This window comes from Hyaena hyaena, unplaced genomic scaffold (genome assembly GCF_003009895.1).
Source record: "Hyaena hyaena isolate Hyena2069 unplaced genomic scaffold, ASM300989v1 scaffold_47, whole genome shotgun sequence".
NCBI lineage: Eukaryota > Metazoa > Chordata > Mammalia > Carnivora > Hyaenidae > Hyaena > Hyaena hyaena.
This window is the reverse complement of record NW_024080679.1, coordinates 3622122-3646632: the sequence shown is the minus strand read 5'-3', so window position 1 is coordinate 3646632 and position 24511 is coordinate 3622122. Positions and strand designations below refer to the sequence as shown.

Below are 24511 nucleotides of genomic sequence, written 5' to 3'. Positions count from 1 at the left end.
GATCTGTTGTCCTGAAGCAGATGAGGCTCTTGAGTCCAGCCAATGCTTTGGGGGGAGTCTTGATTGTCAGCTTCGAAATTGTTGCCAGTTGTGCTAGAAAGTTGATGCCTAAGAGGGTCCTGAAGGGTGTTCTCATGATGGAGTTGGGCAAGCCAGCAGCAGAGCTGCAGGCCATACGTTGGGAGAGTTCATGTTTTCATCATGGCATAGACAGATAGAAGATCGGAGGCGAGACGGGAGCAGGAGGACTTCCAGCTTGGTTCTTGGCTCCCATCTTGGTACAAGTGGTTGCCAGCCTGGGTTACACCACCTTCAACGTTGAACTTGTGTAGTTTCTGCCTTTCTGATCCCTTGTTCAGGTTCACATGCATAACTCAAAAGTAGCCCTAGGACGTTTTGACAGATAAATGGAAGGCACGATCAGTGAAAGGAACTCTTCTAAATTTAGCTCAATATTGAGGCATCACCATCAAAGTAACATGTTTATTCACTATATGAATGTTAATATTAGTGCCTAACTGGTTGGGCTTAGCTTTTTTCTGCCCCAAGATTTCCCAGTGAGGAAGACCTTATTCTGTATTGCTGGCCTTGAGAAGAACAATCAATTTTGTTTCCTTTTCTGGGATGAGAAGACTGCAGGCAACATGATCTAGTATTTTTTTTTTTAAAGCATGTATGAAGTAGACCTCCTTTAGAGAGAAAATATTAGTGAGGACTCCATGTGTTGCCTTAATTATTTTTTATTATAATGTTTCTTAAAATATGTTCAAACATAAAAGGAATAAACACATTTATAGAATACATGCATCACCATAATGATCACGATAACCAATACACAGATTCATTACAAATCTAATTCCCACCCTAATTCAGTTGAACTGTCATGTTAACGTGATAGGTGATGTTGTTTGGCTAAAACCACAGCCATCCTCTGTGCCCAGGAAGTCAGGCTGCCAATACAAGCTTTTTCCTGACCTACTACATGCAGTGGAGATGGGGACGGGGTCATCATTTATTCTGTTTTCTTTTACTTCTGTTATTCAGACTTCCGTTGTGCTATATGCTAGAGCACAAAAGCATCGTTGACTTAAAGCCGTGTTAGCTGGAGACACAGTGGAACTACTGATGTCCTCTAGACCGTGCATACAGGCACTGATGGAAGCTCCAGAAGTCAGTGGGAGTACGCAGCTACGTGGGGTGGCCGTGCGGATGATCTAGAATGTGCTTGTATTAACGTATGAAGGTCATCATTGCTGGAGGCTTCCTGTGCAAGGTGTGGTCCTTGCTCCCAAACAGGGAGGGACTCCCTAAGATGTGGGGGGAGAGCCTCTTTGGAAAGCTGCTGTATTCTGTCCGTTGGCTCTGCTGTTACACAGCGGTGATGTGTCAGCATGTGGGTGACTGTCACCAGGCTCCGGTCATGGGGCTATGTTGAGATTGTCAATTATGTCGGCTCTGTCCTAAGCATTTCTTGCTCTTTGATCTTGCCATTGATCTTGTCTTTTAAAGATAATCCGGTACTGAAAATTTCTCTGGTAAATTAACACAGCTCATTCAGTCACCTCTTTCCTTTCCTTAGTAACACTTTCTCCACTGTCACCATCAGATGACCTTGCTGATTTTCCAGGGGGTAAATGCTTTTGTTCTATTTTTTCTTTTTCTTCTCTCTCTCTCTGTTTTTTTTTATATTTTTTTCAAGGCAACCAGAAATCAATAACTGGTACCTTAAGCTGCACATTGCATTGCTCAAGTTTCCAGAATAGCTCTGGTATTCTTGCATTAGAATAACTCCTTTCTCCCTTTGCTTTTTACCGGGGGGAGGGGGGGTGGGACAGTAAAATAAGGAGCAATTTATTTTCTTAACTGAACGAGTATTGCCATGCAAGGTGGTTTCTTGGGAGGCCTTGCTTTGCCTCTTCCCAGGGTAACTTTCGGTCAGTGAATTGTTTGGGAACCCTTACTCTGTCAACACTGCTTTCTCAGCCGAGGTGCTGTCCACATCCGCCTCATTACCTGACAATCACACCTCATCAAAATGGCCTTAACTTCATCCAGCACTCCTCTTAGTCACTGTGGTTGGCTTTGAGACTGTTTCTAGAAATATAATTTATCCCCCGGGAAAGCACGCTTGCCCACCACTCAGGGTGTCGAGTGTAATGGGATATGGGCTCCGATGGCAGCCCCTCCAGTAGAGAAGGTCTGAGAGGGTGTTGAATGTCGACTTTCTGTAGAAGTAAGTGTTGAGAGTCCCAGGGTGGCTGGAACGGTGTGCCAGACAGAGTTCTTGGTGCGGTATTCGGAAAGGACCCGCCACATTCTCTAAGATGCAGATCTTACGGTGTTAGTATCAGGAAAGAAACTTAGCATAAATCTGTAACGAAAGTGAAAGCAGAAGTTACTGAATTTTTGTGCGATAGAAATATATACAAATCCCCCTGCCCCCGCCCCCCCACTCCCCCTCCCCGCTCTTTTACTTAAGCTGTTTGTTTCCTATTACATCACATGATATTTTTGGAAGGCTTTAGTGAATCCTGTTTTGAAGCCTCCATTTTCATAGAAGTTAGGTGGTTTGGGGTTTTTCTTGGGACGTTGATTTCTAGGCACTAGGAAATTCAGTAACTGGCTGAGAGAGCGGTTTCTCAGTGAAGGCTGCAATCTAGTGTGGGGATTGGGTTGATTTTTGCGAGGTTTCTAAACTTAGATTCCCTCGTCCACGCCCACAGTGGATTCAGAATTTGTCATCTTGAAAAGATCCTTGATATGCTCACCAATGTAAGCATTTTCAGGCCCTTTCTTTTAAAGTGAGCTTCAGTGCATTTCAGTTTCTGCCAAGAAGGAACAGCAGTGATGGGATGAAAGTCCGAATTCACACATCACGCTTGCACATGTGTAAACCCAGTTCTGAGCACGTGTATGTGCATCTAATACCACAGCGACCTCAGGCCGTGAAGAGTGACCATAAAGGGAGATGACAGAGTATCCTAGTCTCCCTGCTTGAACAGCCGTTTGCTCTGCCTATTTGAGGGGCTGTCAGGGAATGATTTAAGTTGACATTTTCTGGTTAAAGCAATGGCTGGGGGTAAGGTGGGGTGAGTCACCGTAACAGCCTGTGAGGGCACACCTGGCTTCCTCGGAACACCTGGCAGCACGTGGCTCACCCGGACGCCTTGTACATGTGCCTGTGGAGGGTGTCTGGGGCACACCTGGCGTCCCTGCTGCCCCCTAGCGCACCTGACTGGGGCGGGAGGCTGCGGAGCTGCAGGGGGTACACCTGGCTCACCCGGTGCACTTGTAGATCCCACGGAATAGGGTCTTTTGGCTAAGAAGTGAGTCTAAGCTAGGCAGTAAAGAGAGCCGCCCTGTGGGAATTCTGCAGCACGTGCGGTGCTTTTGTGACTGCCCGCATACTGCGTCCTTTCGAATGTCGAATTCCTGCCCCAGTGGAGCTGCGGAGGAGTGGGGACTGGAGGAGGAAAGGCGTTACGCAGGTTGCAGGTGAAGTGAGGTGACCCGGGAAGTCGGCCCTTCCGAGCCAGGCTGGGAATGCGAGGACGCCGGATGACAGCTGGTGGTGGCAGCGGGGAGTGCAGGCGGTCTGTGTCCAGGTGGGGCGCTGGGCTGGGGGGGGAGGGGGGAGGGGCTGCACAGTTCTTAGACACAAAGAACAGAAGCATCCCCGTTGCTCTTCTCAGTCCTGATCTGTCTGCAGTTTTGGCAGAGAAGAAAATGACTCGCTTGCAAAGTAGAGGAGCCAGGTGAGGAAAAGTGTAAATAGGATTCTGATTAGTGAAAAAGGAGACAAAGGTGAGCAGACTCTCTGAATTACTGTCGTCTTTAAAATTTTTATTTTTTACGTTTATTTATTTTGAGAGTAAGAGAAAGCATGGGAGGGATGGGGGGGGAGAGAGAGAGAGAGAGAGAATCCTATGCCCGATGTGGGGCTCGAACTCAGGAACCCTGAGATCATGATGTGAGCTGAAACCAAGAGCTGGATGCTTAACTGAGCCAATCGGGTACCCCTGATTATGGTCTTTTTTTTTTTTTTTTTAATGTTTGTTTATTTTTGAGAGAGTGAGACAGAGTGCAAGCAGAGGAGGGACAGAGAGAGGGAGACACAGAATCTGAAGCAGGCTCCAGGCTCTGAGCTGTCAGCACAGAGCCTGACATGGGGCTCGAACTCATGAGCTGTGAGATCATGACCTGAGCTTAAGTCAGATGCTTAACTGGCTGAGCCACCCAGGCGCCCCACCCCTGATCACTGTCTTGTGGTAGGTATTACGTATGGCCTTAGAATTGTTGTACGGTGGACCGAAAGGAAACCTACAAGGGAAAATGCCCATTCCCTACTTCCCTATTTCTCTTTTTTTCATTAGTCACCAAAGAAAGGTAGACACTTAAGAGATGTCGGTGAGGTGGATGGCCCTGAACCAGGTTTGGCATTGCAGTGATGGTTATGTCCTAGTTGTAGGAGAGAGTGGGGCCTCTGAGAGCACTGGATCTTTATTTCTCCTTTTGAAAAGGATGTGTTTCTCTGTAACTCCTTGTTATACACTCTTCTTTAGAACGGTTTATCAGGAAATGGGGATGATCTCCTTGTGCTCTTCCTCAACAAGTATTAACAGCATGATGAGCACAACTGTTAAGGCTTTATTTCCACAACTTTTCAAGTGGCTGAGCACCAAGCCAGGAATGGGCTCTCAGAAGCTGAAGTCCGTGTAAACCTAGCAGAGTGGGAAAATGAGGAAGAGGATTCCAGATTCTAATCCTTTTTTCTCTTGCCTAAGCTCCATGTTAGGACGTGGTCCTAGAGGCTTGCCGGGAGAAAGTTTGGATAGAAAGCAGCGAGGGTAAATTTTCCACATCTTTCTTGTGCATACTGTTAAAGAAGTAGCAGTCTCTCCAGAACACGAACACAAAGTGTTAATGTTGTAATGCTAGATGACGCAGTAATACCAAGTTTTAGATGATGGTAAACATTCCGCTAAGATTTCATGTACAGATAAAGAGAAGGGCCCTAGAATTCCAGAATGGCAGAGTAAGGGCCTCTGAAAGCTTCTACCACAAATGCATTGAGAATAGTGGCAAAAGCTATCAGTACCAACTTTTTCAGAACTTAAAAGACTTGCAACATCTGAGGAATACTTGTTCAGAAAAATCATGAGATCTCTCAACAGGAACAGTGAAACGGTAATGTTTTAACTTGGGCTAATCCCATCCCCACCTTGCCCCAGCTGCGTAGTGGCCTTTAAAGCTAGTGGCCTTGCAGGTATGGTAGTTTTGAAAACCAGTAGTCTGGTAGCCACTGAATGGGGCAGAACCCAACTTTGGAGCTCCCCAAAAGGCCCACTCCCAAATAAATGTCACTGTTGGACTTGCCTAGCAGCTTGTTTGAAAGCTTTATTCTTAGAGCTTATCTTCATTTGACCTGCCTCTGAGCTCACTTTGTGTAAGGGGCTCTATGCCCTGAGCGTTGTTGGAAAGAATCAGACGCCGTTGTTTAATCTCAGCCCCCTGAGATGGTCTTGCTGGTTAGGGCCAATAAGTAACTGACCAAAATATACTAAAAGAAAAACCTGGGAATGAAATGTCCATCAAGGCCTTTGGAAAGCTCCAGTATATTCCTGGGAGCTCACAAGGCTTTGCATGTGCCCAGGAAAGACCAGAGAAGACCCCAAGTTCTCACCTCTGGCTGACCTTGGCTCTGTGCAACTAGAGGTGAGACTAAGGTGGAGTTATAAACTGTCTGGCAGAGCATTGAAGGCATATGCCAGCACATACACAGAAGCCCTTGGTAAAGGCTGGAAGGTTATTGGTTTAGAGCAGTTAAGGAATCTCTGTCCAGTCATGAGCAAACCACTGAGTGAACTAAGCAGAGACTTCAGTGGTCTCCATGGACAAAAATACAGACTTTACAGAATTAGTCCAGGAAAATCATTAAACAACAACAAACCGTGAGGTCCACAACAACTCTGGAATCTGACTTCCAGAATTAAAGCATCGTATTCTTTAAAATGTCCAGTTTTCAACAGAAAATTACAAGATACCTTGGAAGGTAAGGAAAATGTGACCCATGGAAATGGGGAAAAAAACAGCAGTTAGCGGAAACCGTCCTTGAGAAAGCCCGGATGTTGGATGGTCTACACAAAACTTAAATCAGCCATGATATGTTTAAAGAATTAAAGGAAAGAATGGAGTGATTCGTCACCAAATAGTGAATGTAAGTAAGGTAGGAATATTAAAAAAAATTTTTTTGGAGTTGAAAAGTATAGGAACTGAAAAGAAAAATTCACTAGAGGGACTCGACAGCAGATTTGAGCTCGCCTAAGAATGAATCCATGAATTTGAAGGCAGGTGAATTGAGATTTTCCAGTATGAGGAACAGAAAAGAATAGAAACGTGGACAGAAACTTAGAGACACATGGGACATTGTCACGTTCATGGATTGGAAGACTTCCATTGTTAACATGACAGTATTCCCCCAATGGATCTACAGATTCAGCAAAATCCCTATAAAACCCCATTTGGCTTTTTTGTAAAAATTGACAAGCTTGATCCTAAGATGCACATGGAAATGCAAGGGACTAAGAATAACCAAACAGTCTCAAAAAAGAAGAACATAGTTAGAATCTAAATTCTCAATTTTAAAAACTTACTACAGGAGTACAGTGGTAAGCCACATTGATCAACGGAGTAATTGAAAGTCCAGAAGTAAGTCCTCACATTTATGGTCTATTGTCTTCCAACAAAGGTTGCTAGGATGCGAATGAATAAATAAAATGTGTTCTGTCTCTCCAGTGGAATATTATTCTGTCATTAAGCAACTGAGGTCAGATAAATGGTACAACGCGGGTGAACGCTGAAAACATTATGGTAGGTGAAAGAAGCCAGGCACCTAAGGCCACACGTTTACTAGAAGTATTCAGAATAGGCAGATCCATAGAGACAGCAGGTAGCTTATTGTTTGTGGGAGGCTGGTGGCAGGAGGTAGTAGGGTGTGACTGTAAATTGTATAGAGTTTCTTTTGGTGTCGTGCTAATTGGATTCCCTAAAGGTGAGAGAGATACCTGGCTTTGTGATGATATTAAAAATTGGTGAATTGTACATGCCAATAGGGTGAGAATTGAGTTAAATCTCAGTTATTTAAAAATAAGGACACATCCAGATGCATCTGAGGTGTTAGGCAAACAGTGCATTAGGCTTCACTGTCTGGCTTATGGCCACTTTGGGCATTTAGTCCTTCCGCAGAATTCTTAAATCTGCATTTTGTGTTCCCATTCTCCCAACTGCTGCTGGCAGGGTCTGCTTGCATGTCCCTGGACTAAGGGAGCAGCGTGGCGATGTACAGTTCCTTAGTTTCGAGGGGCCTATGGGCCAGAGGGCGACTGGTGCCCTGCTACCTAATAAACAAGCCTCTACTTTCATCAGTGTCGGACATAGTGATGTTTCTCCCCATGCTCACCTTGTCATTCTGCCCTCATCCTCCCAGAATCATGTGAAGAAAAAAATGAAGTAGCACAGTGGGGGAGGGGGGAAGCTAGAGAGATGAACTCTGGTAATTCGAGGCTATCAAAAAACTTCCGTCTGATGGAGGCTTTGAGACCCCAGCATTGAGCAAGTGATTACAGACGTAAGCAAGGACAATTTGTTTTAAAGACTAACACAAATTCTTGTCCCTTGCTAGTTCTCCTCAGGGAGGAAATGGTGCTGCGTGTTAAGACCAGGAGACGAAGCCCAGATATTAGACAAAGACATAGAAGATACAAAGACGTCCCAGCCAGTGTGGGCTGTAAACGTGTCCGTATGTGGCACGTGATTGGCTTAGAATAAGGATCCCGGGAAATACGAAAGCCGGGGAGGGGCAGGAAAAGGGAGACTTCTCTTTTGGTGAAGAGTTGGACGGACAGACAGTCATTAGGACATAATAAATCTGCATATCCTTCACATGCTTTCTGTGTGCACTTGAGAAGATACGCTCTTGTGTTGGATGGAGCGTTCAGTGTGTCCATCTGGTCTAACAGGGCCCATCTGGTCTAATACGTCATTTAAAGCTGATGTTTCTTTAATGATTTTCTATCTGGATGATCTGTTTATCGATGCAAGTGGAGTATCCCAAGACCCCCCCGTATTACTGTATTGCTGTCTATTCTTCTCTTTCGGGTCTGTTAATATTTGCCTATACATTTAGGTGCTCCTGGAACGTTAGGTGCATAAATATTTACAAATGTTACATCCCCTTGTTGGATTGACCTCTTCCTCGTTATGTAATGACCTTCCTTGTTTCAAATGCTTTCTGTTATGGACTCATCTTTCCCATCCCTCTCTTGGGAGCGCGTAGGCTTTGTACGGGTCCCATTTACCACACAGTCTCAGGACCACAGAGCCTAGTGGCCGGGATTTCCTGTAGTAGAGAACAAAAGGGAGATAAAAGGAATGTGGTTGTTTTAAGAATTTTTTCCTCCAGTAGCTGATCATGTCTTTCATTACTGTTCTTCCCTCTCGCCGAGCTGCACAAAGTAGTCACTAGGTTGGCACAAAGCGCTGTGGAAAAGAACCATTGCTGAGACCAAGAGAAACGATTATGCCATTTGATGAACACAGCGTGCACCGGATTACTCAAGAGTGTTTCCTGTGATTGCTTGAATTGTGGTTCCGTGGAAATGTTACCTGTCCATTTTTTGTGGTCAGGATTTCTTGGTAAGCTGAGAAACCCACAGATAATGTGAGCTGGGGATGGTGTATTTTGGGACGAAGCCAGACTGACCCGGCCATGGTAATTTGAGTTGTATAAACTGCAGTAGAGGGAGGTAGAGTTAGCGGCTAGTGTCTTATGAAAAGCGAACCGTTTTATTCTTAATCTACAGTAGGACATCCTCCTTTCTAAAACTGGGCACAGTGAAGGCTTGCAAAACTAGCGAAGACCTGTGCCTTCTGGCTCGGCGCTGTTAACAAGAAAAACTAAACAAAGTAGGCAAGATGGTAAATTTTGTTTTGCTTTGTATTGTAATGCTCCATTAAAATGTTGCAGTGCACAGAGGGAAAAGGGCCAGCAGACTTTTAAAAATCCTGTTTGAGGTTCGGATGCATTTTTGTGAATTTCTTTAGGTACCTTGGCTTACTACAGAATGGGTCAAGTGAGTGGTTGGATCAGGCTCATGTCCTTCAACCGAGAGAGGAATTGGGCTCACTTTCTATCAGTGGTTTTTCAGATCCCACTCATCGTCAGAAGTGCTTTGGCACTACCTCCCACCATTATATTAACGAAACACTTCCAAGTTGCAGAAAAGTGGGAAGAACATATACCCATATACCCATTTTCTGGATTCTACAGTTAACTATGTTATCCTACTGGCTTTATTACCTCTTTATGCCTTCTGTCCATTTCATTTACGGATCTGTTTGAAGTACATAATCACATCAGTACACTTTAGTCCTATGTGTTGAATGTGCATGTCATAAATACAGTTTAGTATTTGCTTATGGCTCTCTTTCAGGAATTCTTTCCAAAATTAAATTCCTAGACATCATCAAAGCTTCTGAGCTAGAAGTTGGGGGGGGGGGGGTGCCAGGAATCTGTGCTTTGAAATGCTCCCAGGCGTGCCTCTGATGGTGACCCAGGCTTGGGGGCTCCTCCAGGAAGCACTTCCCAGTTACTTTAACCTTCTCCTAACACGGGGGGTCCTGGATTCTTACCCCTTTCCTCACCATGGAGCTCCATTTTTGACTTGGATCTTTTGCTTAAAACCCTGGATCTCAATGGGAGATGTTTGGGTTGTCCTACCTGGGGAGAAGGGGCTGGCTGCTGGCATCTAGTGGGCGGAGCCTAGGGATGCCACGAACTTTCTCTCTACCACACAGGGCAATCAGCGCAATGAGGACTTCTCTGGACTGAAATGTTAGTATTGCTGAAATTGAGAGCCTTTTTTTTTTTCCCCTGCCCAAAATAAAAGTAAACCACAAGATGGATTGAAGAGCTGGACAGGACCATTTAGAGATAGTATTGTAATCAGGATCGACCTGTTCTCCACCAAATACAGATTTATGCCCCAGAAAGTTCCTAATTTAAAAGCTGATATCCGAAAGCTTGTTAAAAAGGTCAGTTATCTCAAACTTTGAGTGAATTTTCCCTGGAAAAAAGTAGTGTTTTCGGTGGCCTTTAAGTTTTGTGTAATCTAAAAATATAAGCAGAGGAACCAGTGTGTTGGGATTGTGGTGATCCGCATCAGACAGAACAGTCTGGCATTCACCTGTGTCCTGGGGCCTGTCAGGCGGGTGGGCAGGCAAGGGATGGAGGTGGGGGGTGTCTCAGTCATTATTCCAGGGCTTCAGAAGCTGGCGGGGCTGGTCTTCACAGTCTGTTTTGACTCCACAGTGTCTCTTGATACAGAGGTATTTCTAGAACTGCTCTACTTAGCTTTTACCAGTCTTCAAGCAAACGATGTATAAAAAAGAGGGCTTAACAAAGTGGAGGGGAATGGATCTTTTTTTGAGGTGAGAACGGTTGGTCCTATGGCAGACAGGGCTTGCACTGGCCCCGAGAAAGAGCAGGAAGATGAGCATGAACAAGCAAGGTCAGGTCCTTCCTGCTCCATTGTTTCCAGGACCTGCGACGTTGGGTTGGGGGGAGCTGGATGGGCCCCTTCATTTCACCGCTTCCCACCTACGTTGAGGAAGAGGAACAACGCCCGGTGGCCATGGCAAGGTTAAGCGAGCTGTGATTGGGAGAGTGGATGGAATGTACCGCGCAGTTCCAGCTACCAGAAGGTGTTCCAGCGCCTGGGCTGGCCGGGGGGCTGCGTGTGGCAGTGCACGGAGACGTCTGCACCTGCTGGCTGTACGTGGGGGGTGCCTGGGTGACCTCAGATGCTACCCTGCCGGGCGTGGCACGGGGGGTGCCAATGCAGTGATCTCCCTGCGAGTCTGGGCTCCCCTCTGGGGTTTAATTAGGATGGATCCCTGGGCAGGTTACTTAACGTCTCTCGTCTTGCTTCATTTCTCCATATCTGAAATGGAGGCGCTTGGATCCTCTTAAAGATCATTCTGTCTTTAGCAGGCAGTGGTGCTGAGCTTTCTGGAGGAAAAGCTTCAGGGAATGGACTGGGAGTAATGATCTGAGTGGTAATAAATGGCCGGGCGCATACATGTTCTCATCTTCTCAGCAGACACAGCGCCTATGGTGCTCCAGGCCCTCTGCTCAGGACTTCAAAAATAATCCTTTTTAACACCCTATCATGTGTTCTCCGTTATATAGAGTAGGAAACCGAGGCCCAGAAGCATGTGGCTTGGAAGCTGCAAGGAAGCCAGCGAGGAAGGTGTGTAGTCTGCTTCTGGGATCTTAAACACTCGGCCCCCTCCCCACCTGACGTCCTGGAGAAAGCTGCGGAGTTGGGGGCCTGGTGAGGTTCAGGGATGAGGGTGTATGGTGTATGGTATGTGTGTGTGTGTGTGTGTGTGTGTGTGTGTGTGTGTGTAGAATTTGAGGAGCCCTGGGGCACCTGGGTCGCTCAGTCTGTTGAGTGTCCGACTTCGGTTCAGGTCATAATCTCGTGGCCCGTGAGTTCAAGCCCCACGTCAAGCTCCGTGCTGACAGCTCAGAGCCTGGAGCCTGCTTCAGATTCTGTCTCCCACTCTCTGCCCCTTTCCCACTCACACTCTGTCTCTTGCTTTCAAAAGTAAATAAGCATTAGAAGATTAAAAAAAATTTTTTTTTGAGGAGCCCTTTGCCTGTGGGTGGGGTTTGTTTTAAGCTGGTCAAGAAGCGAGTATATAAATACTGAGAGAATGTGTCCTTGGAGAGGGGGTGGGAATGAGGCGCGGAGGTGGTTCCTGGGGAGTGAGAGGGCATGGGGTCCCGTGCTCCCTTTAGATGGTGCGGGGCCTGGGGGGGGCGGTCCACCTGGACACCTGGCTCTAGCACGTTCTCCGTGGTTTCAGACGAGCAGTGTTGCCCTCAGGTTTCTGTGTTCTGGTAAAAGCGTTAGGTTTGACATATCACCTTTGAGGTTTTTGATTCCTGTTGATGTTGGATAAGCTGAAGCTTGTGGCTCTGATGTGGAGGGTTCAGTGGGATCCCTCTGTGCACCACCCCGGTTCCCCTCACAGGCACTTTTGATCTAGAAAGGCGTGAGAAGCCATAGATTCGTTAGCCCGAGCCACGTCATGGACAGGCTGTGGAGGAAAACCGTTGTGAGGGAGACATTTGTCGCTCTAGAGAGCAGAGCCCAGGTGGGGGTGGGGGGCAGCAAGGTGTTCTTCATGCCTGTAGCTGCTACTGGATGGAGCGAGCACCCACGTGGTAGGAGGAGCCACATTGGGCTGCTGTAAACAGAGTTTGGTTTTTAGCCCCCACGTATAAGGAAGCAAGAAAGAAAAAGGAGATCCTTCGGTAAGTGATAGAGTGAGCATTGGAGCTGGGAGGGGGTCTGACTTGTGTGAGGTGTGATGGAAGGTTCTGGTGGCTGGCTCGCCCCCTTGGTGGGAACCAGAGGCAACTCCTCCCCGCCCCCCTCCCAGACTCTCCTCACAACCTCTTCCAGGAGGAGGGAGCAGTGAACCTATAGAGCAGTTTAAGAAAAAATCCCAAAAAACCAAAACTTTGCTGGAGGAGGGGAGAGTAGGTGGGGGTGGGGTGGGTGAGTGAGGGGAAGGCCCGTCAGAGACAGGTGAGCGGGCGCCCTCCGAGTCGTCCTAACTCCAGGGATGGTGACACGTGGTCTGGGCTTTTCCAGCTGCTGCCTGTATCAGTTATTAGCGTCACACGGTTCACCGCTGCCGCCTTCGGAGACCAAACGCGGGTGCTGTTCGGGCTTCGTGGGGAGAGAAAAGGCAGGTGTGGGCCAGCTTTGGAAACCCATTTGTGTTTGGGGAAACGGAGCCCGAGGTTCAGGTAACTAAAAGCCCACAGATGAAATTCTGGCACCCGTTGGGTGTTCTGGAGCAGGGGATTTTTTGTTATTCATACAAAGGGACCTCAGAGCACATGTGGGAATCCGAATGCTGGAATGAGCAGAGTCAAAACCGAATAAAACACGGGAATGAAGCGTCGTGGCTTCCTCCGCCCTGATGTGAACTGCGAGCTTTGTTTGTTTTCATTTTCTCCACTCCTACTCTGAACCTGTAGGGTACAGGTGAACCCTTGTACCTGTCTCTGAGTATTTCCCTTAATTATTAAGACAATTAAGAGTTGGCTGACTCTGCTTACTTGCGGTTTTTTCCAGGCCATTCTCCCTCGCAAATTTCCCCAGTGACACCTTACTTAGACTTGGTGGTAACTACCTAAATCTAATGATCTCTCCTTGTATTTGACAGGCTGTTTTATTTTAAGAGTGAAAAAAATACATCACTTTCATTTTAATGTTTTTATTTATTTTTGAGAGAGCACGAGCAGAGGAGGGGCAGAGAGAGAGGGAGCCACAGAATCTGAAGCAGGCTCCCGGCGGCCCTGAGCTCTCAGCACATAGCCCGATGTGGGGCTTGAACTTGTGAACTGCGAGATCAGGACCTGAGCTGAAATCGGACGCCTTACCTACGGAGCCACCCAGGCGCCCCATCTCTTTCATTTTAGAAAGGAATGGTACAGGAAATGATTAGAACCTAGGACTAAAAATGCAGTTTGAAATCTGAGCTATCTGTTTATCTGGACTTTGAGAAATGGTTTTAGCTTTAGCATGGGGAAATGTATTCATAATTTATTGATTTCCTTCCGTAGTATTGTACATTCATTGTTTGTTCTTTTTTGTTCCTGTCCTGTTTACTGTGTTACTTGGTGACCTGTGATTTGGGAGACCGGGCTTTTCTGGGAGTGGGTAGTGCAGAGAGATCTTTGAATTAAAGAGGTGAGAGGCACGTTGTAAAACTACCAGGTGGTGATCTGGTGGAGGGGGAGTCTGTTACGTGGAATTTTTTGCTCAAGTCTAAGAGCCTTGAACATCACAGCACAAACAGTAACTTACATGTCACAGAAGAGTAAGTGGGGTAGTTTTTCCAGTGTAAGAATTGGTTGATACTGCATTTATCAAATGCATAGAGTGTCTACTAGGTGTGTATAACTAGTAGTATGTGCAAAGGAGGTGGGAAATGTAATGACTGATGATTTCTGCCTTTAAGGAGCTACCTTAAACATCTTTGGACCTTTTTACTGTAACATACAATACACAGAGATGTGTACGAAACACAGATTCTCAGCTCAGATGTACCTCAGTGACCCTGTGTGTCCACTGCCCTGCTCACCCTTCACGGCTTCACCCCCCCGACTCCATTGCTCCTGAGCTTTTAGATTTAGATAGACACTCTAATTCTAAACAGTCTGATGGTTTTAAAAAAAAGTTTTTTTAACACTTGTTTGTTTTTGAGAGACAGAGTGAGCAGGGGAGGGTCAGAGACAGAGAGACACACACAGAATCTAAAGCAGGCTCCAGGCTCTGAGCTATCAGCAAAGAGCCAAACGTGGGGCTCAAATCCATGAACCACGAGCTCGTGACCTGAGCCAAAGTCAGATGCTCAACTGCCTGAGCCATCCAGTTGGCTTGTAAACAGTCTGATGTTTTTAAGAGATAATGTTCTCATAGTTGGAAAAATGTGAGAGCAAAAAGAAGAAAAAAAATCAAACAACCACAGCCAATGGATATTACAATTTTTTAATGCTTCTATTAGTTTTCTAATGAATATTTTATATGTTGAAATGGTACTATGGATGCATTTTTTTACATTGCCTTTTTATAAAATCAACATTTCCTTTAAAGGAAAACTTTAGTAAACATTATCATAAATGATAAAATACTGGGGTGCTTGGCTGGCTCAGTCAGAAGAGCATGCATCTTAAGATCTCGAGGTTATGAGTTTGAGCCCCATGTTGGGTGTAGAGGTTACTTAAATCTTTAAAATTTATTTTTAACATTTACTCTTTTTTTTTTTTTAAAGAGACAGAGCATGAGCAGGGTAGGGGCAGAGAGAGAGGGAGGCACAGAATCTGAAGCAGCCTTCAGGCTCTGGGCTGTCAGCTCAGAGCCTGATGTGTGTCTGGAACCCACGAACCACAAGACTATGACCTGAGCCGAAGTCGGACGCCCAACTGACTGAGACACCCAGGTGCCTCGAGGTTACTTAAATCTTTAGAAAATGATAAAATATTGCATTATGTGGATGTTCCTTTATTTATTTGTCTATTATGTATTTTAGGACTTGGGTCATTTCTGGTATTTCCCGTATTACAAAATAGGTTGTGGGAGGCGTTTTCATTCATCACATTCTTTTCTTTCAGATATCATTTATTATCGGTCTCTTAATGAGCCAAAGACTGTATTCATTTTTTAGGAGGAACTTAAGTCTGAAGTGTAGTTGACTCTTGAATAATACAGGGGTTATGGATGCTGACAGCCCCTCTAACCCCACCCCCTGAAGTTAAAAATCTGCATATAACTTTTCCCCCCATGTAACATTTGACTTCCCCAAAATTTAGTCGACTTCTAGTCAGCAGTAGGCTATTAGTAGTTAAACCATTCTTTTGTGTGTTATATGTATTATATATGCTCTTCTTACAGTAAAGTAAGTTAGAGAAAAGAAGTTACTAAGAAAATCAGAAGGGAGAGAAAATAAGTTTATAGTACTGTATTGAAAAAAAATCCTCATGTTAGTGGACCCATGTAGTTCAGACCTGGGTCCAAGGGTCACCTGTAGAAAGTAAGTAGCACACAGTAGATTAAGATTTATAAGGTTAGATAAGGCATCTGTTTTTGTTTTTGTTTTTTTTTTGTATTTTTTGTTAACTTTTTAAGATGTTTTTATTTTTTGAGAGAGCAAGTATAAGTGGGGGAGCGACAGAGAGGGGGTGGGGACTGAGGATCCAAAGTGGGCTCTGCGCTGACAGGCTGACAGCAGTGAGTTCGATGTGGGGCTCGAACTCACTAACTGTGAGATAATGACCTGAGCTAAAGTCAGACGTTCAATAGACTGAGCCACTGGGGTGCCACAAGGCATCTGTTTTATTAACTAAATATGGACATCTAGGTGCCTTAATCTAGTACTTGCTTAATAAATGCTTTATTGACTGAACAAATGAATGGTTGTGTATATAGGAAGTGCTACAGTGGTTCATAGCAGGATAATAGCTAATGCTTATTGTGTAACAGTTTGACACTGGATAGTGACCTGAGTGATTTACATGTTGTCTTGTGATTTGGGGAGTGAAGAGAGTCCACTTCTGACGTTCACACCGCTGGGGAGGAAGTAAGACTTAAGAATTAGGTGGGCCTAAATAATGGAAACAACCCAAAATGTCCATCAACTGATGAGTAGATGAACAACATGTGGGGTATCCATTCAATAAAGTATTATTTATCAGTGAAAGTACTGATACTTACTGTAGCATGGATAGACCTTGGACCCGTTGTGCTAAGTGAAAGGAGCCAGGCACGAAAGGCCACATATTGTATGCTTTTATTTATATGAAATGTCTGGAGTAGATGAATCCATAGAGACAGAAAATAGATGAATGGTGGTTTAGAGGTAGGCGGAGAGGGAAGTGGGTGTAGTTTTTATTTCAGGTGGTGAAATGGTCTAAAATTAGTTACGATGGCGACGTAACTGTGAATTCACCAAAAACTGTTGAACTGTACTCTTTAAATGGACGAATTGTATGTGTGGTATGCCTAACAGTTGGCTTACTTAAATCATGGCATGTTTTTAAATGAAAAATGAGGTGAGCTTTAGCATGATGTAGACGGGAGGGCATGAGTGGTTTGCGTTAGTTGGCTTAGATCTGCCATCACAAAACACCATGGACTGGTTGGCTTAAGTGACAGAAATTTATTGTCTCATAGTTCTGTAGGCTACAAGTCCAAGGTCAAAGGGCCAGCAGGTTTGGTTTCTCCTGAAGCCTTTCCCCTTGGCTTGCAGATGGCCTCGTTTTCCCTGCGTCCTCACATGACCTTTGCTTTGTGTGTGTGCATCCCTAGCGGCTCAAGAATGCCAGTCACATTGGATCGGGGCCACCCTAATGGCCTCATTTTAATTTAATCCCCTCTTTGAAGGCTCTCTCTTCAAATACAGTCAAATTCTGAAGGTACTGGGCATCAGAATTCTATCATAGAATTTGCAGGGGGACATAGTTCAACCCATTACAGTGCTTACCTGGTTGAGGTGAGGAAACTCTGAGTGCAGATGCAGGGGTAAGGCTGTATGGGCCAGTGACCTGGCAAATCTTTCTAGGACCAAAGGATTGACAGTGGCAGCAGTGCTTGGCTGTGGGGGGCTGGTGCCACAGTCAGCAGGGTGGCCTTGGGTCTCCCAGCAGTGAGGGGCCGCTGGGGGATGGATGGACTGGGAGTGACCTAGTGAAAGCATACTTCAGGAAAATCAATTCGCGCTGCTCAGGAGCAGAAGGAAGAGACTGGGAGGAGAGAGGTTAAGTACACGATGATGAGGGAAACATAGAAAGGTACAAGGACCGAAGGCCTTGCAAAGGTGGCAAGGTTCAGAACCCAGCAGTGGGAGTTGACTTCGGAGTTTTGAAACTTTGGCGGGGCGCCTGGGTGGCTCAGTCAGTTAAGTGTCTGACTTTGGCTCAGGTCATGATCTCACGATTCGTGGGTTTGAGCCCTGCGTCGGGCTCTGTGCAAACAGCTCAGAGCCTGGAGCCTGCTTCAGGTTCTGTATCTCCTTCTCTCTTTGACCCTCCCCTGCTCACACTGTCTCTCCCTCTCTCAGAAATAAATAAAACCTTAAAAAATCTTTTAGAAATTGAAACTTGACTCTTGCAAACACAGTAATATGAAATAGGGAAATGTAGGCATAGGAAACTGTAGGCCCCATTGTTGATAAGGCGTGTAAAATGTTACATAGTCAGTGTGTTGTCTTTATATTAAAGCAAAAATATGATCGTGTACGTAGCTTTCTTGCAGGCTGATCTTTGCAACTACTTGTTTTCTTCCTCCATGAAAAAGAGAGTCTTTTATTTCATACTCACTAACCACAGATTCCCTTTAGAGTTTTCAGGAACTTGACTGTAGGGGTCAGATGGAGACCAGTGTATTTGTTAATCACTTGCACTGGTTAATATTGTACAGTTTAGCAAACATTCCAGCTGGTTCCTTAACAAGGGGTGGTTAGGATTCCCACTAGCTGTTTTTGATTTTACCTTGTCTATAACCTTCAGAGCACAGGGGTATACGCCTTGGTTTGGGTAAATTTTGCTTTTATATATTGCAGTGTGAACCGTTGGATTTCATAGATCTATCATTGTGACTTTTAGGCCTTTAAAACCTTTGACTTGAAGCGTGTCGAGCACTGTAGAACATTCATCATCCAGTTGCTTGTCAGAGTAGAGAGGCTCCAATGAGCAGCTCTGAAGCTAATCTGAAGCTCCCTCAAGATGTAAAACGGTGCATGACAGTTCATGCTTGCTGTGCCAGAAGGCAGGACAGGAGATGAGATTTTCATATTTCTACCTGTAAAAAGAAACCTTGGAAGCATTCCCAAGAAACCTGGCAATAGTGGCTTCCTGAGGTGCTGTGTGGGTAGGTGAGATGGGGGGTAGGGGCTGTCAGGGTGGAGGTCAGGGTGAGAGAGGGATTTTGTGGTGTATCATCCATCTTACACATGTTTTTGAACTCTACGAGTATGCTAATTTAAGAAGACAGTTTCACTATCTAAAAATGTTATGTAGTAAAACTCTTGAGTCTTTGGTTTTTATTTTTGGGGGGGGAGGACCATATCACACAGGACAAGGGTCACCTGCCTGATATATTTTAAGTATAACCAGACTGTCTACAAATTCACTTTACTCATTTCTAATCAAAAGGCATTTTTTGAATCCAAGGGAAGTAGAGGAATGACCTTCCTTCCATGCTTTGGGGAAAAATGTATATTATTAACATAGAATGCTAAGCTAAGCAGCCTCAAAATTGAGCATCTTAAAACAATCATGTCACACACACGTCATCCTTCCTTTTCTATAAAAAGCCTCTGTTTCCAGCTTAGTAGATTTCCCTGCCAGCTTCTTGCCAAAGGAATTTTACTCTCTACTCTCGCTGTGCCTTTCAGTTCAAGCTGTCTCTGCTAGTAGAATTCCTTTAAAAATGTTGTGGATGCCCTATGAGTCTTCTTGGGGTTCACTTTGTTAGATGAAAGTGACACCCGCAGATCCGTGGGAGAGAAAAGCCGTTCTCTGCCCTGGGCCTCTGCTGAGTGCTGAGAACAACAGCTTTACCTCTGAGAAGCCTTTTTGTTTGCCCGAGTGGGTCTCCCACGGCTTGTGTTCGCTTTTGTTTCGTTTGTGTAGTTAAAGACTATGAACTAGTCTTGAACTAGAACTTGAACTAGCGCACCTTGAACACTCTGCTCGTATATCTCCTAGGTGGATCCCATTTCATTAGGTACAGTTTTACCTTTCTTTCACATTACCACGGACAACAGCATGGCTAAATTTTCCAAATTTTCACTAAATAACAAGGATTCCTTTTATTCCAGCTCAGACACGCCCCTCGCTTTACGCTGCCCTGTCGCAGCCTCCAGGAAGACCCCTGGGGGCAGTGCTCACCTTCCTCAGGACGCTCCAGGCTTTTGCTCACACTCAAGTCCTTCCCAGCCTCCTTCCACTGCCAGTCAAAGCCACTCACACACGCTAGGATTTTCTTAGAGCGGCACGTCAGTTCCAGTTGCCAGAATCGGTATTACATCCTTATTGTGCAGTAGAAGTTAGTCCCAAACTCCATGGATTAAAACAGTGGTCGTCGTCATTATTTCAGAGTCTCCACAGGCCAGGGGATGCTGGCGTGCTCAGCTGGCTGATGGCGGCTCAGGGTCTCTCCTGAGCTGGTGGTCGGTACCTTGACCACAGCTAGAGTCCCCTGGAGGCTGGAATGGGGGGCAGTTCCTGCTTCCCAGGGGTCTTCCTCCCCTGCCTGGTAAGTAGGTGCTTGTTGGCAGGAAGCCTCCGTTTCTTGCCACATGGACCTCCCTGTGGACTTCGCGGCATGGCAGCTGGCTTTCCTCAGAAGGTGAGCTCCCAGAGAGCCAGCTGAGTGCTGCTGTTCGTGACCTAATCACAGAAGTCGCATTTGGCCATGTCCACGATACCCTGTTGATTCTAGATCAGCACTGCTTACTGTGACCATGCGAGGGCATGGATTCACCTCCCACTCAGGGAGGTGCTGAGATGATGAGGGCCATTGTAGAGGCTGGCCAACACCATTTCTGTGAAATTCAGGGGTTTATGTCCACTGATTGTGAAAATGTCTTGCTTTAAAAACAGGCCACCTGGGACACCGGGGGGAGCTCAGTTGGTTAAGTGGCCAACTTCGGCTTAAGTCATGATCTCACTGCTCCTGAGTTTGAGCGCCATGTCAGGCTCTCTGCTGACGGCTCAGAGCCTGGAGCCTGCTTCGGATTCTGTGTCTCCCTCTCTCTCTCTCTGCCCCTCCCTTGCTCATGCTGTCTCTCTCAAAAATAAATAAACCCATTGAAACAAAAAAAAGAAAAACCTAGGCCATCTAGATTCTCTTGTGTTACTTAGAAGCCCTCAGCTTTTGTTAACGGATGCTATGTTAAAGCATCCTACGAATTTCATGATTTTTTGATACATGCAGATGGGCACATTGTTTATTATATTAGTTGGTGTCCATTGTATAGTTTCTTAGACGAATGATTTTTCTCCAGAAATCAATGTAGGCAAAATCTTGGTGTCTGTTGTTACCTGGGCTGGGAGGAAACTAAATGTGATTATCTGTTCAAATGTGGCAATTATCTTGATCCTACTAACTTATTTCTATTCTTATTACTTGATGTTTTGTTGTGAGATATTTCCATTGATTTGTGGGGATAAAAACTAGATATTCTTTTTTTTTTTTTTTATGTTTATTTTGAGAGACAGAGAGCAACCAGGGGAGGGGCAGAGAGAGGGAGACGAGAATCCCAAGCAGGCTCCACACTGATAGTGTGGAGCCTGACATGGGGCCCGAACTCATGAACAGTGAGATCATGACCTGAGCTGAAACAAAGACTCTCAGACACTTAACTGACTGAGCCACCCAGGCGCCCTCAAAACCAGATATCCTTAAATTCAACAAATATTTCTTGTACTCCACTTGTTTGCTGGACTGTGTTCGAGGGGCTGTAGACATGACGTGTGTAAGCCGATGAAGCCCCGCTGTCATCTAGCTCACAGTCAGTAAGAAAAATTATACAGTCTCCTTTGCTCTATGAGGATTTGGCCTCAGAGAAAGCTTAATTTGTATATTGCTTGCTTACCCATTCAGGTTTTATTTCGTGATTGTATTGGTCATAGATAGAAAAAAAATGGAAGGAAAGGTAACTAACACAAGTTGCTGGTTTTGGAGACGGCTTTTGGACATGGCTCTGGGTGCTGGATAAGATGGTTTAAAAAAATGATGGTTAAGAGAATGACATTGAGTCTTTGGAGGTCCCAAATTCTAATGGTTGGAAATGCATTTCAAGAGGGTGATGGGTAGTGCAAGACACTGTCCATTGATGATAAAGGGTCCCAGTCAGAGCGACCAGCCTTTGCACAAGACTGTAAGGCCTGTGGGGTTTTGTGCTTTCCTCCTGGGCCGTGACTCAGTTCCTGCTCTTAGGGACCACCTCCCATTCCTCTTCCTCGTCTGAGGTTGTGTTTGTACTTGACTGTCATTGACCACAGCTCTCCAGACAGATTGGTCGAAATTGTATGTGAACAGTGGAGGGGCCCGGTAGAAGGTACTGCTTTAAGGAGAAGTTACTATGGGAGTGGGGGACGTAGAAGTCCTCGTCACTAGGCCATGAAGGGTATGGAGCACAGCTGGTGCCACAACTTCCTTTTGACCTGTGAACGTCCGTGAACTTCGGTTGGTTCCTTCCACTTTCTTGGGTGAATAAGCTTTTCCCATCACTGTGGTATTATCTGGATGAGACCCATGACTCATTGCCTTTGTGAATTCCAATGTTGTATCTTGTTCTTTCTGTAGAATTTTTTTCTGTAGAGGTATGTTGTTTAAAAAACTACCACCTTGGAAAAAAAAAAAAAAACTACCACCTTGGGGCTCCTGGGTGGCTCTGTCGGTTAAGCATCTGACTCTTGCTCTAGGCTCAGGTCACAATCTCACAGTTTGTGAGTTCGAAACCCGCATCAGGGACACCTGTGTGACTCAGTCAGTTAAGTATCCAACTTTGGGTCAGGTCAGGATCTTGCGGTCTGTGGGTTCAAGCCCTGCATCAGGCTGTGTGTTGACAGCTCAGAGCCTGGAGCCTGCTTCAGATTTTATGTCTCCCTCTCTCTCTCTGCCCCTCCCACATGCATTCTCTGTCTCTGTCTCTCAATAATAAATAAACATTAAAAAAATTAATTAAAGCCCGCATCAGGCTCTGCGCTGACAGTGTGGAGCCCGCTTGCGATTCCCTCTCCCTTTCTCTTTCTGGCTCTCCCCCACTCTCACACATGTGCTTGCTATTTCTCAAAATAAATAAATATTAAAAACAAAGCAAAACAACCACCTAAGGTACACCGATTCCTACACTCTCAAAGCCTAGGCCAGAGCCTAAAGATCTTGCAACCTAACATCCAGGCAGGTAACCTCTTGGTGAAGGGATCATCTTGGCTCTTGCTGATGGTTATCCCTGCTGACTGGGAACTCACTACCTCCTGAAGCGCACCATTCCCATCCTTGGAAGACAACAATCCTTGAGGATTGTTATGGGCTGAATTAGCTCCCCCCTCCCCCTTGAAGCCCTCATTCTCCGTTCCTCTGAATGTGACTGTATTTGGAGAGAGGAGTGATTACATTAAAATGAGGCCATGAGGGTGGGTCTGTATCTAATCTGACTGGAGCCCTTGGAGGAGGAGCGGGCTGGAAGGCTCACAGAGGAAAGGCCCCTTGAGGACACGGCAAGAAGGGGCTGTCTGTGAGCCCCGGAGCGCAGCCTCACGAGAAATTAAACCTGCCTGACACCTGTTGGACTTCTGGCTTCTAGAACAGTAAGGAAGACATTCCTGTCTTGAGTCGTCCAGTCTGTGGTATTTTGTATGGTGGCCCCAGGAAGCCAATGCAGGGGCAGATCCGTCCTCCTGTGAACTTTACACACTGATCCCCCCCCTTTTTTTTTTAATAAATAGTTTATTGTTAAGTTGATTTCCAACAACACCCAGTGCTCATCCCCACGAGTGCCCTCCTCCATGCCCATCTCCCCCACTCCCCTCCCCCCACACCCATCAGTCCTCAGTTTGTTCTCAGCATTCAGGAGGCTCCCATGGTTTGCCTCCCTCCCTCTCCCCCACTATTTCCCCCCTTCTTCTCCCCCATGGTCCTCTGTTAAGTTCCTCCTAATCCTCCTATACGTGCAAACATATGGTATTTGTCCTTCTCTGCCTGATTTATTTCACTCAGCATAACACCCTCAAGGTCCATCCATGTTGCTACACATGGCCAGATATCATTGTTTCTCATTGCCATGTAGTATTCCATCGTATAGATAAACCACATCTTCTTGATCCATTTGTCTGTTGATGGACTCTTAGGCTCTTTCCATGTTTTTGCTATTGTTGAGAGTGCTGCTATGAACATTGGGGTACATGTGCCCCTATGCATCAGCACTCCTGTATCCCTTGGGTAAATTCCCAGCAGTGCTATCGCTGGGTCATAGGGGAGTTCTAAAAATATGGAATGCTTCACGAATTTGCGTGTCATCCTTGCGCAGGGGCCATGCTAATCTTCTCTGTATCATTCCAATTTTACTATATGTGCTGCCGAAGCAAGCACTTTGCACACTGACCCTTAATCATCCTCTGCACCAGAAGAGCACCAGGTTGAGGCTTTCCAAGACCATCCTGCTCCTTCGTACAGTTCTCCCCATTGGAACGAGGGCCCTTTACCCTCCTCCCTGCTCTTCACTGGCTGGGTTGCCCATTTGCCTGTGTGGTGATCAGATCGGGGTACAGTGAAGGAAGGTTCCAGAGCCTCTCAGTACAACAGGGTAGATGGGGCTCAGGCTTTGGGGTTTCTTTAGATTTTGAGTTCATTGGCACTTCTCTGCCCTTAGACAAGTCGTTGAACTTTCTTGGACCTCTGTTTCTTCCTTTATAACATGAAGACGAAGTGAGCTGAGAATGTGTGTCTGTTACTGATGGGGACTGGGATGTACTTGGAGCCCAGTGTAGAATGACCAGCATCTCACAGCCATTCTCTTTGTGGACTGCCTCGCTCTGTACCAGGTGCTGTTGCTGAGGGCTTGATGCAATTTACCCTTTCACCTTCACTCCAGTGGAAGGATAACTATTAGCCTTATCCCCACTTGACAGATGGGGCATTGGAGTCCCAAGGAGCTTATGTAACGTGCCCACGCTTGTGTGGCTGGTCAGAGGAGGAGCCAGGTTCCTTTCTGACTGGAGGCATCCCGGATCTGTTTCCTTCACTTCCGGGCTGTGTTTTACTAACACACCACGTGGCCTGAGGCTTTGTCTTCGTGTGACTAAGCACATGATACTGTCATGTGTGTTGCCTCGGAACATCAGAGGTCCCTTGGCAAGTAC

The 24511-nt window shown here is 45.9% G+C and overlaps 1 protein-coding gene and 1 non-coding gene across 5 annotated transcripts in view; one reads left to right on the top strand and one right to left on the bottom strand.

Annotated features, from left to right (window-relative positions):
* NEDD4L (NEDD4 like E3 ubiquitin protein ligase) overlaps positions 1-24511 on the top strand; it is a 338691-nt gene that overhangs the window by 17538 nt on the left and 296642 nt on the right. The gene's annotated exons all lie outside the window — the stretch shown is intronic.
* Positions 23635-23741, bottom strand: LOC120230809. Its single transcript, XR_005528171.1, has one exon. It is a non-coding gene; the product is annotated as a U6 spliceosomal RNA (small nuclear RNA).